Here is a 12,475-nt window from a genome sequence, read left to right as displayed (position 1 = left end):
GTTCACTTCTGGCTCTGTCCTCACCTCCTGTCCCACCCAACCTACCTGCCTCATCAGATCCTGGAGTCTTTTTGAGGTCATCTGGAAGTAGCATCTCTATGAGACATTGAGTGCTAGCATTTCTCCTTGTCCCCAGCTTCCTAGATGCACACATATTTCTCAATTCTTGAAAGGAGATATGGTCATACTTAGTTGGCCGGGAGCCACTGGCTTCTGCCTTAGAAGACATACTAGTGTTATGTGGTGTAGGCACCTACCTAACCTAATGGGAACTAAACTCTCTTGAGTTGGAGAAAGGGTGTGCTAGACCCTCGACTACCCAACTTCAAGTTCAGTAGAACCTACTTATTCTAGTCTTGATTTATATGTACCTAATACCTTTAGTGGTTTTCAGTTAATCACTCAATGAGATTTATCTGGTAAAACAATAGCAAGCTTGAATCTCAACCGCTGCACACCAATGTGAGAAGTTGGCCTGGTATGTGCTGACCACTAATTGTAATGGGCACCTTGTACCAGTCCAAACAACCCTTATTGATTATTAGGTTAAAGACAACCTTTATTGAAAGCTATCCTAGTGGTAGCTATGGAGAGCAGCCTTCAGGCTAAGTCTCGAAGGAATGTAAAGCAGTTTGTTTTACCAGATCAGAACCTCCTGAATGACCAAATGAAAGGAGAGCCCCACAAGTAATATATCAAGTATATGTATTTATTACTAAACACTCTCTACTAACCTTTTCATGAGATTAGAGAACAAAGCACACAATATTAAATCAATAGAACGACAGGAAATAACACAATATACAGTGGGCTCCAGGGGGAGACCAAACCATATCCTAAGAAAGTGGTATAACCACAAATTGACTAGACACAGTGCCTAGGGCATGTAGAATCTCTGGGACCCAAGAAACCACCCAAAGTAGTGACATAGGGCACCCACGGAGGACGGGTGCAGTGTGAGAACACAGGCGAGAGCTCCCTACAACTCTATTGGAAAGTCACGGTTGGAATTTTAAAGTTTAAGGACACTTCAGAGAGGACTTTGAGCAAACCCTTTCAAACAGAAGGTTCTAAGGTCAGCACCCTTGTGAGTACTAGAGTACCTGTGTTACCTATCCCAGGGGAGCTGGATGCATAGGTGTCAAGTGATGTCAGGAATCTTCATCGATTTCAATGGTGTGATGCAGAAAAGGGCTGCTGCCGGGAAGATGAAGTGTCCGGTGGAATCCAAGCCTGGATTCGAGGTGAGAAGAACCTGAATGCAGAGGGGTCAGAATCTTGGTCACTTCAGGGTGACCAGGGGCTCTGTAGACGAAAGCCCACCGATGTCAGGTGCTCAGGTGAGATGACGCGATGCTTGACTCAGCAGCCACGGGGACCAGGAGATGTTGACGACAACCACCGTCCAGAGGTGAGCTGTCCCACAAAGGATGTAGAGTGCTGGGGGGTCAGTGTCCGGATTGAACACCAACAAGCCTTGGCAACTGCAACCCACATGGTCAGAGGAAATCAGCTTCGTTGAGGACCAGCAAAGTCTTGGGAACTCTCCAAGCAATGGAGAGTCAGGGCACATCTGGAGCAACCAGGAAAGCCCTCCTAAAGTTAAAGTTACCTTCACAGGGACCCACGGGCCAATGGACCAGGGATCACAAAGGAAGCTTGAGCTGAATCAGAAAATACCAGCCCACGGAACTCTCTTGGACTGTAGGCTGGAAATCTTTGGTGCGATTGTTGCTCAGGTTCAGGACTACAAGTAGCCCAAAGCACAGCTACAGGGCTTGCTGAAAAGCATATGCTGCTGTAAAAGTACACGGTGCACAGGGGTTCAGGTTGCATGGTCCCCATGAGGGATACGGGCCACAGAATTGCTGAGAGAGAAGATCAACCTCAGAAATTTTGAGAACCCACTTCTTGTGTTGCAGAAATCTTTGCAGTCCTCAGGAGCTTGGGAGATGCAAACCAGTCGGATGCATTTATGAGCCTGCCTTACTGGGGAGTAACTCCTTTACTCCAAGGGAGATTCTTCAGTCATCCAGCGTAGTGTAGATCGTCGAAGAACTTGGTTTCTGTAGCAGAGTTTAGTCCAGGTAAAATCTAAAGTCCTGTAGTCAGGTGTTCCTACTTTATACCCAAGTAAAGTGTGGGACAAACTCTGGGGACCCACCTATGGGAGGGACAGAGGGGTGGCTACACCCATGTCCTTTGTCCAGTTTCGCACCAGAGCAGGAGGAAATCGCTCCTGCAACCGGGTTGAGCTGCACTATGCACAGGGACACCAAATGTGCCACCAGTGCAGACATCAAAGCACTCTCAGAGCGCACCCACCCAGCCTCAATACACTAAAGCCTGTCTGGGAGGTGGTCACATCTCCCTGTGACAGAAAGCATATTGACAAGCCTTCCCTTTCTCAAACTTGGCTCAGCAGCAGGAGGGCAGACTCATGTCTGTTGCTGGCAGCATTCATTTTGTGATGTCCAGGACGAGAAAGCTGGTACTGGGTGTACCGGTGTGTCGCATATGTCACTTTAGGAGGGTGGAATCATACCTCCCCCACCAGTTACTTGCGGGGAGGTATGATTCCAAGGTGTTTGACACCAAACACAACATGTTTCCAAGCAGCCATTTTAAAGTTAGCATTTACTGCAAGATTATAATGCACTTAAATATATATGGTTGGTTGCATCACAAACAATCCCGGAGAATAGGTTCCGAAGGCTGTAGAGGGGCTCTGCTCATGCATGGGCACCCTCTCACATAAAACCCAGCACCCTGCCTTCAGGATTGATAAGGCCTGCCATAGGGGTGACTGATAGTTTTATATGTGCAATGATTTTGAAAAGATATAGTGAACCTATATCTAAGTAAGGGGTGCATGCACCACCTTATACAGGCAGCAGTAGCAGACCTGGGGGATCAGGGGTGGGACAATACAAGCTGCAGCCCCTGGGAGGCCTCTGGGGTACCTATGCCCTGGGTACATAGTATACCATATACTAGGGACTGATAAAGGTACCCCAGTATTCAATCTGGAGTGGACCTAAAGTACATGCAATCAATTTAGGGAGAAAGCAGATAAACTGGGGTCCTGATTAGCAGGATCTCAGTCAGACTAGTCAAAAACCAGAAAAACACCAGGAAAAAAGTGGGGGTCACCATGCAGTCGGATTCCACCTTCCAACAATGACTGTTTTTGTTGTGCACTTTTCTCAAACAAAATTTTCACTGATGCACTAAATGTTTTCCTCTGACATACTAAGGAAGATGACAAGGGCTTAAACCGGTCTGTTGTTGCTTGTGCTTCCATTCAGAGGGGATGTGGCATGACAGGTAAGACTGGACTGTTGCTATTGGAGTAGTACCATGAATGTTTTGCACATGTCTACCCTTCCTGGCGGAGTGGTGCAGCTGGCAAAATAAATGTCTATAAAGTGGACAGGAGTAATTGCCAGTGGGTGAGACTTTTGCAAACATTCCACGCATCATCTTTTCTTATTTTACTGCTAACTGTAATGCCATAGTACAGCGTGGCAACATTAATTATCTCTATAAGTACAAGACTGTGTAGATTGTTCCCATTCTTCACAGTACATGAAAGATGTCAAAATGCCAGTATACACTTCTCAGGGTGGCAGGACACTTCGGAAGGTCACCAAGTTTCTTTTTTGTGTGCAGTTATTGCCGTCGCTGGAAAATACAAAGGAGAACCCATCATATACTAGCTGCACACCCAGTACGAGTGATGCGGGGAGACCCTTGACCATGACATCTCAGGTTAGTATGGTAATGATCTGTTTGGTCAGGGAACGTTATATGATTTACAAGATAGAAAGTGATTCTTTCATATGTATTGGCTTTAATTATATTAAATGGGAATACTGTATGTGTGTTAATCTTTATGAGAAACCTAGTTGGCATGAAGTATTTATCTTGTGAAGCCTCCTAATTCTCAGAAAGTAATGATCCTACCTAAGCACTGAAATGCAGCTCCTTCAAAATGTACTATATGTTATATCTTACCAGTTTCCAAGTCTGTTGGCATTTGGTGGCAGAACGTGTGTCATGGTGCCGTTTGTGATTAAGTAACAAGCACCTTGCCCATCTTCCATTTATCAATTTCATGCACCGTTTGTTCTTTGGTCCTAAGTGCAGAAGACTTGTGCTTTGACATTCTAATTGATAATATGGGTAGTACACAGAGTCTACCTGGGCTCACTGGCAGGGAGCAGGATGTATAACTTTGAAATGTCACTTCTTTACTATTGATTAGTTTGCAACATCAAGCAGTGATTTGTAACCTCACAGCTGTCCTTCTCTGTGGGCCTTCTGCCCTGACTAATTTGGAGTTCCTTACCTATCCCTCCCTCCCCCATTACAGCATCGAATTCCTGGGTCTTAAATCATAAAGAGAATTCTGTGACTCAGTGTGGCTTATTATTGTAGTAATAAATGCTTTCTCCTGGAAGAGTAATTCAGGACAACTACTGGCTTACGTCTATCTTCCTGCTGGAATTCTGGAATAATCGAGGAGTATCACAAGCATACATCACACCAAAATCTATGTGAATCAGGGTCGTGGAGAATTGGCAGGAGCACATTTTGTGTATAACACATTGCAATGTAGCATGCTTGCCTACCTTACCTTTACTGCATAGCACAATCCTTCTACAACAAAATGATTTATCTTTGCTGGGACGATAAGTAACAGTTTGTGTTTGGTTCTCCCCATTTTGCAGAATGTTGGGCAAGTCCTTTGAAAATTATGAAGCACCATATTGATCCTAAACATGTAGCTGCATATGCAAATGGATTTAAGATTGTGTGGCAGGTGCTCATCTCATATGCTATGGACTGGTGCCATAGATTGTGTAGTTTGTTGTATCCAAGACTTAGAGAAAAAAACAGAAACAAAACAATTTAAATCTGTGATCAGACCATTTACACATTTTCAATCTATATTTTTCGATGTGCGGAGCTTTCTTAAAATCATACACTGCAATAACTTCAATTTAATATACTAACCAAGTACCCACCTATAAAAAACAATTCCTTGCCTGTGGTTAGCATGCAAAGCTTTGCTGTTTGGTCCATTAAAAATATATGATTCTTAAGCTATAATGTGTTTACAAGCAAGACAATAATTCTTATTTTTAATGGAATTTTCTCATGTCCAATAACATTTATAAGACGGAATGGTATTGTATACTGTTCATCTTCTCAAGTTCCATCTTTATCTTTGGACACTAGGGTGATGCTTATAGTTCATACAGCACAGCTTGTGCCATTTTTATTGCATTGACAGGTATTAGTATAATCCATTCCACCTTCATTTAAATACTTCTGCCAGTTGGTATTTGGATTTAAAACTGCATCTCAATCTAGTATGTATGTACCATATTGCCCTCTGACACACATTTTGTTTGTAATGTCTTGCCTTTCATTTACTTCTTTCATGCTAACAGGTTCATCCTGGTTAAGCAATGCAATCTCTTCTTTTTCCTAAATTGGAAACTGACTTAGAATATGGTGGAAACAGAGCGCTGCCTAGATTGGCGAATCTCCTGATTTTCCATAGTTGTGCTTCCTCAGCCTCATTTAGAGTTGGGGAAATGCTTAGCTGCGGTTTTAATGAGTAGGAAGCCTTGATCTGGTGACTTGACCATCACAAAGCCACAGTGTCATAGTGTTGTTCTTTTAACCTAATTAAGATGGCGCTTCTGCCACTATTTTTCCTTGCCTGAGTCTGTCACTCCGGGACTAGTGATAAGGGCAAGCAAAACAAACAACGCTCCCTCAAGTTTACCAACAACTTTGTTTTTCATCTTTTTTAAATAAATATTTTCTTACTACATTTGCTTTTGAAAAACAAAAAAGGAATGACAAGCAAGCAAATCCACCATGGTGGCAGATCGACATATGTACCTTCCGTGCAACACCTGCCACACATACAGAGTTCATGCAAGACATAGACATCCGCACCAGACTAGTAATGCTAGAGGGGGTGGTCTCTAAATATGGTGGGTGGTCCTTTGCCAGGAGAATGCCAGTCATGGTCTCTGCTGGTTTGGTGGGCTTGTGGGGTATCTGCCAAATATTTAACACGTTTCTAATTCTGTGTCTGAGCGTCCGAGGATATTGCATTTGTTATGGGATTAACAGCTCGAATGTAATCTGGACCTGATTATTTAATCTTGCCTGTGCTTCACAGGTTTCAGAAAGTAAAGAATGAATCACAATATTTGAGTTAAATTGTTATTTTTAAATGGATTATCATGGGAGTTTGTTTGTTGTGTATTCAACTTCAAAACAAAGCACAACATTTTTTCATGTGACATAGCAATGAGGCTGAAAAAGACTGAAAAACTTAAGGATTTAGGGATTGTTTGTGTCCCCTTTTAGAGGAGACATGTTCAGGTTGGACTGTTCCTGATGGAGCAAGATTTTGAATGATTTGCATATATTTGCTCCTCCATGTCGGGAGTGACCCAGTGGGTTACATGAAAAGGACTATAATGCAGACTGGGCTTAGACGTTTGCAAGCTTTACACCCCTTGTTGTTTTGCTGCGGATAAGCATCACAATGACATACACCCCCATGTCAGAATATATGAAAACCTATAAATATCACTTTAAGTAAAAGATTGATTAGTTTGTTCCCATATTCGTCATTACATGAAAGATAAAAATAAGCCAGCATAAGCTCTTCAGTGTGGTAGGACATTTCTGGGGATCCCAAATGTAAATGTAGTAGTAAATGTAAATGTTAATGTAAATCTCTTTTTTAACTAATGGTTATTTGCTTCTCTGGAAAACATAGCCAATGGTCAGTCATATTTGAATTGAACACCAAGTAAAAGCTGTGCTCATAGATTTCCGCCCATAACACCACTGGTTAATAAGGTAAAGTACTGCTGTTTGGTTGGTTCACAGCATATGATTCATGACTCAGTGTGTGATTTCTAAAAATACATTTGCTTTAATTTTATTTTTTGGGAAATATGTATATTTGTGACTCTTTATCAGCAACCTTCTTGGTGAAGCCCCGATTTCTCGGGAATTAGGATCATACTTTGAGTCACTTGCTTTTTCCATGGCCACTGAGTTAAATTGGCTGAACAATAATGTCCTTCTTTTTTCCCAAGTTCCTCCCTGAGGTACTCATTTGGTGTTTTGCAGAACAATAAGTACACAATAATTAGCAGGGCTCCTGCACCGCCAGGCTTCTTGTTCCCTTACCTCATTTGAAGTTGGGAGAACTGCCAGGCTGAGTTTTCAGTGGCTGTGAAGCCATGAGCTGTACACCTCAGCGTCACCAGATCAGTGGCTTTAGCCATGCCCTATTTTGGACAGGGCTATTGCAACACATTTTCCATGCCCGAGCCTTCATTCTTGGCATGAGGGATCAAGGATGGGAAAAAACACAATAGCCCCTCTCCAGGTCTTTTATTTTTTTCCCTGTTTGAAACAAACTCCTGTTTTGAGAATGTTTCAGAGAAAAAGTAAATACAAATAATGTCTATAATGCCAATCTAACATGGTGGCAGGTTGGCATTCATCTGTACATTCAGATCATCTGCTACACAGGCAGTATCTCTGAAAGTAAAGGTATCCAAACTAGGAAGAATGTGGTCTCTACATATGACAGGTGGTCCCTCTCCAGATGAGAAGATGCCAGAGCTGCTACTAATTTGGTGGACTGGGTCCTGCCTGCCAAATATTTAACAAGTCCCTGAGTCTCTTTGGTCTCAGTAGTATGGTGAATGTATTTTTGGCTCATTTCTTTCTTCCACTTTCTCCTTAATACATTAGTGCATCTGGATACTTTTGGTGCCATGTAACTTTGTAGTTGTCAGCAATTATTTTGAAACCAGGGATCACCATTGCGATTATGGTTTAGAAACACATGCACTCTTAGATTTACTCTTAATCATTATAACTTCTTTTGATCAAATATTCCATCTCTGTTGTCCATTTCCAAAGACGGGCGCTTATCACATACATCAAGCAGTTGATCAGCTCTTTAAACCACTTGGGCCTCTACTACACATGGTTATTTATTCCAGGTTACTGAAGTGATTGACATGAGGCTCATCAGAAATGAAGGGGTATATTTATAAGGGGATACCATCACTTTTAACGACGTTCTGGTCGCAGTATACTCTTCTCTTTCGTTACAAAGCAACGTTAAGCCTCTTTTTGTGGCTTAATGCCACTTTGTAAATAAGGTCCCTTTACACTCATCACTTAGCGTGAAAGGGGTTTACAATGGGTGTTGCTGTGGGCATTCGACCACAACACCCATTACTTTTGACGCTGCCCAGATTTAGAAGGGGGTGTAAATCTGAGGCAACTCCAAAAACGAATGCCATGCTAGAGAAGGCATGAGAATGGGGAAACTTAGAGAAATACTTTTATTTCTCCTCGTTTTTGCTTTTTCTATGAGTGCTGAAGAGCAAAAAGCTGTTAATGATTGTGTGCAGGAAGTGTCCCTTCCTGCACATAAACAATCATTAAATAATGATGATTTGCTACTTCTATATGTGTTGCATTCTGCACATAAACAATCATTTCCTGCATCGCAGGCACCCATGCACTATGGTGCTAAATGTAGCGCCAGTGCTAGGAAAAACACAAGGGTGCGCCATATTCTTGTGAATACTGCGCATGCCTGCATTTTGAAAAAGTCAAAGCGTGGCGCTGCCATGTTTGGGGCAGACCTGCGCCCACGCATTTTCTCGTAAATATGCCCCCGAATATCTTAGAATCTGAGAACATATTAAGTACAAACTTTAAGATGGAGGAAAAATGATGTAAAACCAGAACAAATTAATTAAATTAATGAATCAATTACAATGGGCTGTGAGCATATGAGTCAGAGATAATAGTGCACAGGAAACCAGTAGTGTGAGTTTTAAAAAAAAGGGCTTAAATAATGTGAATGCAAATCAAAGCCACAAAGAAATATACACCAGGGATTTTACTGGGTATTGTATTTACCAGAAAAGGGACTTTTAACCTGCCTGTGTATATAGATGACTGTCATTTCTGATACCATGGACATTGGTAACCCTGGTGGAAGTACAGGCGTTTTATTGGGATTACAAGTGGGTCACAAATGTCCCCTCAGAAATTAGGCTTTTACTTATGGATTTTGGAGTACCACAACTGATTTTCCTGGTGTTTCCCCAATTCTCCACGGAGTTCCATCAATTTTCTTATGAGTCTCATTGCAATGAGGTCATCACTTGCCACCTCGGAATAAGAGGGGCATTCATCATCAGGCCCTAAATAGTTATTGATTTGATAAAAGACATAGGGGCATATTATCAAGACAGGCGATCAAATTATCGCCGTTTTATCAGCAGAAAACTACAGATAAAGCGGAGATAATAGGCTTGTTAATATGCTCTATGGATTTCCAATCGAAGCCGATGTTAGATGTCTTCACATCTAACATTGGCTTCGATTGGAATTCCATAGAGCATATTATCAAGCCCATTATTGCCGCTTTATTGGCAGTTTTCTGCCGATAAAGCGGCAATACTTTTATCGCCTGTCTTGATAATATGCCCCCTAGTTTTCTTAGTCTACCCAGGAACATACCGACATTTGGACTGGGAGTGACTGGTTTTCTAACAGCCCTGCCCCTCACCCTTTCCTGTTTGTGGAATAGCACGTACACTGTGATCCCAGGTTTTGATCTGTTTCTCATACACAAGATATGGGGGGTTGATGCCACTTGCAAAATACTGATAATGGAACCAACTGTTACATGTGGCACCATTTTCATTGAACCAAAACAGCGATCATGTATAAGGGTATACAGTCTACCTATCACTGCATACATTGGAAGGCTAATTTAAAATGGCTATGCGCTGGTGAAGGGAAATACCATTCCATTCTATGGTTTCGAGAATTTTCACCGATTTGAGCTTATCTCAGAAAAAAATCATAATTCACTTTCACTCAGATATTAGTTTGGATCATTTTCAAAAGAATTCCACACATTTTTCACCAGTGTTCATCCACTTTTGAAATAAATAACAATGTTTTGAACCAAAAATGTTTGCCTATGTACTTTATACTGTGTTCTGATTATGATCAAAAAGTGCCTATTGCACACAATTTATATTGCGGCACTATTCAGAATGCCAACTGTATGGTAATGGAGAATGTGGAGCATGGCATCTCTGTGCCCACACACCCACTTTGATATAGCTCTTGGTGATTCTTTGTCCGTTCGTGTGCACCCACTCCTTACAATATCCACTTTCTGGCTGTGGTGCCCTGTTATCGTGCCCCACAATCTGGTCAGAAAAATGCAACATCTATTGTATTTCCACATCTAAACATAATGTTTTCAGTGGAGCTCATCACAATTGTAGCAAAATTATGCATGGATTAAATATTGGGGTCATAATATAGCTTGTCAACGCTTAACACGGGTGTGGGTATCAAAAATCAGTTGCACCATGTGCAAACAGCACAACCTGTGAGGTTACTTGACAAAGTTTGGTGTCTGACACATAAGTGTGTAGTATCCTAAAGTATTTTGTTTAGGTAATATTTTTTGGGGAGCGGGGTGGTGAAGTGGGAATTCTGCTTGCAGACATCTCCAGTACAATGTCCTAGCCTAAGCTTTCAAACAGCTTGACTGTGAGCCTAGACTAGGGTAGAACTTAAGAAGAAGCTTGGAGCTGTCACAGCAGCTGATATGCAAGACTCTGTTATGTCACATTATAATGTTCAGTGCAGGCTAGAGGTCCATGTGAGAAAGTAGCAATTTAGATGTTGACTCAGAAACGACAGCACTGATCCTCAAATACTGTCTTTCGTGGGGCGTTCCTTATACCATTTTTAACTGTATTCCAGGTTTCAAAATTCATGGTCTGAAGTGGCCGAGTAATTCTAGTTTTTCAGTGAAGGAACAAGTTGAGAGACACTCTCTAATCATACATTAGCAGATACACTGCTGGGATTTCTTTAAGTCTCACCGAAACAACTAACAGAGTGCAAGCATACATGACAGAATGAATGATAGGGTGAATTGGGTGTCTGCATGCGCCCAGATGGACACAGAATGCCTCCATACGTTCTGGTGCACCCTAGACGAAATTCTTTGTTCAGACTTAAGTAGCACTAGACATTAGTATCCAAGGTGTGATTTTTGTCATTATCAAAATGAAAAGAAATGGAAGAAAAATAGGTTGCACTACGCAAAGCGCAGCCAGCTTCTTGAACGTAAGCCAAAACCCCTTCTACAAATGTTGTTGTTATAACTATTGGCCTAATTCACAATGGAAAAATTACACTTGTTTGTAAGTTTACTATTTTTATTGTATTCACTAACTACAAGTTGAATTTTACTAATAGTAATCCTACAACTGTGGAAACCCCGCAGTCAGGGAGGAAAATTCTGCACATAAAAAGATGACAGTCCTATCTTTTACCTATGGGGAATGTACTATCAACCAAACCCAGTTCCCTGCTCTGGGGGTGGTGGTGGGAGGGCATGTTCACTAGCTTTCAGGTGACTGCACTATGACAGAAGATTATGAGATGTGGACAGCAGAATTCCCAATGGCTGGAGGGCACTTTCAACTCTGCTGTTTATAATATTTGGTTCAGTCTCAACTAGTGAATCTCTACTAAAGATGTGAGTTTAAGGTTGGTGGAGGACCGACACCGCGTTCGCACCCTGTCTGATTATTCTTCGGTGCACCTGTAGCTTTTGGGGCTTTCCGTGGGAAGGGAAGGCTGGTGATTGAGTGTGGAGGCTCTTCTGGATTAAACGTTTGCAGGCAAGCTGCGAATGTCATAAATGAATACTTTCAGATCAATCTGGGAATGGTGACTGGCATGGGAAATGTGTGGGAGGCCGTCAAGGCCAACATCAGGGGTCTGTGCAATGGGATTTTAATAACACTGCGGGCATATCGTCCAGACTTGCAAAAGAGTTGAAGGTGTTGGAGGGATCTGTACATGCCTCTGATCATACTCAGGTACAGGCGAACATAACTGATAAACTCAGTGAATAATCAGAGATATCTTACAGGGAATCCAAATGCTGGGGCAAATTTGCACATGCTTAAGCATATTGGGAGCTCCCAGGGAGGTCGCTGCAAACATCATCAAGCACCCTTGGGGCACCAACAACATCACTTACACAGATGAAGTGGGACCGCTCCATAGGAATAGGAGACAGATTTTACAGGAATTCCCTTTGTACTCCTCTAAGCTATATTTGAGAGGATCTCAACCACTTATGGCCACAGCCGAGTGGCTGGGAGATACGGCCCTGGGCTGGATAGATGATAAGCAGTGCCAGTTTCTGGATCATGCATTTACAATTGACGAACGAAAGATGTTATAAATGTGCTCCACACTTATAAGAACCTGTGATCTGATGGATTCTCCACAGACATTTTCAGCACATCCAGCCACCCCAACTGCTGTCCTTGTTTGATGAGTCCCACCC

Source organism: Lissotriton vulgaris, chromosome 11, assembly GCF_964263255.1.
Source record: "Lissotriton vulgaris chromosome 11, aLisVul1.2, whole genome shotgun sequence".
Classification (NCBI taxonomy): domain Eukaryota; kingdom Metazoa; phylum Chordata; class Amphibia; order Caudata; family Salamandridae; genus Lissotriton; species Lissotriton vulgaris.
This window is presented reverse-complemented; position numbering follows the sequence as displayed.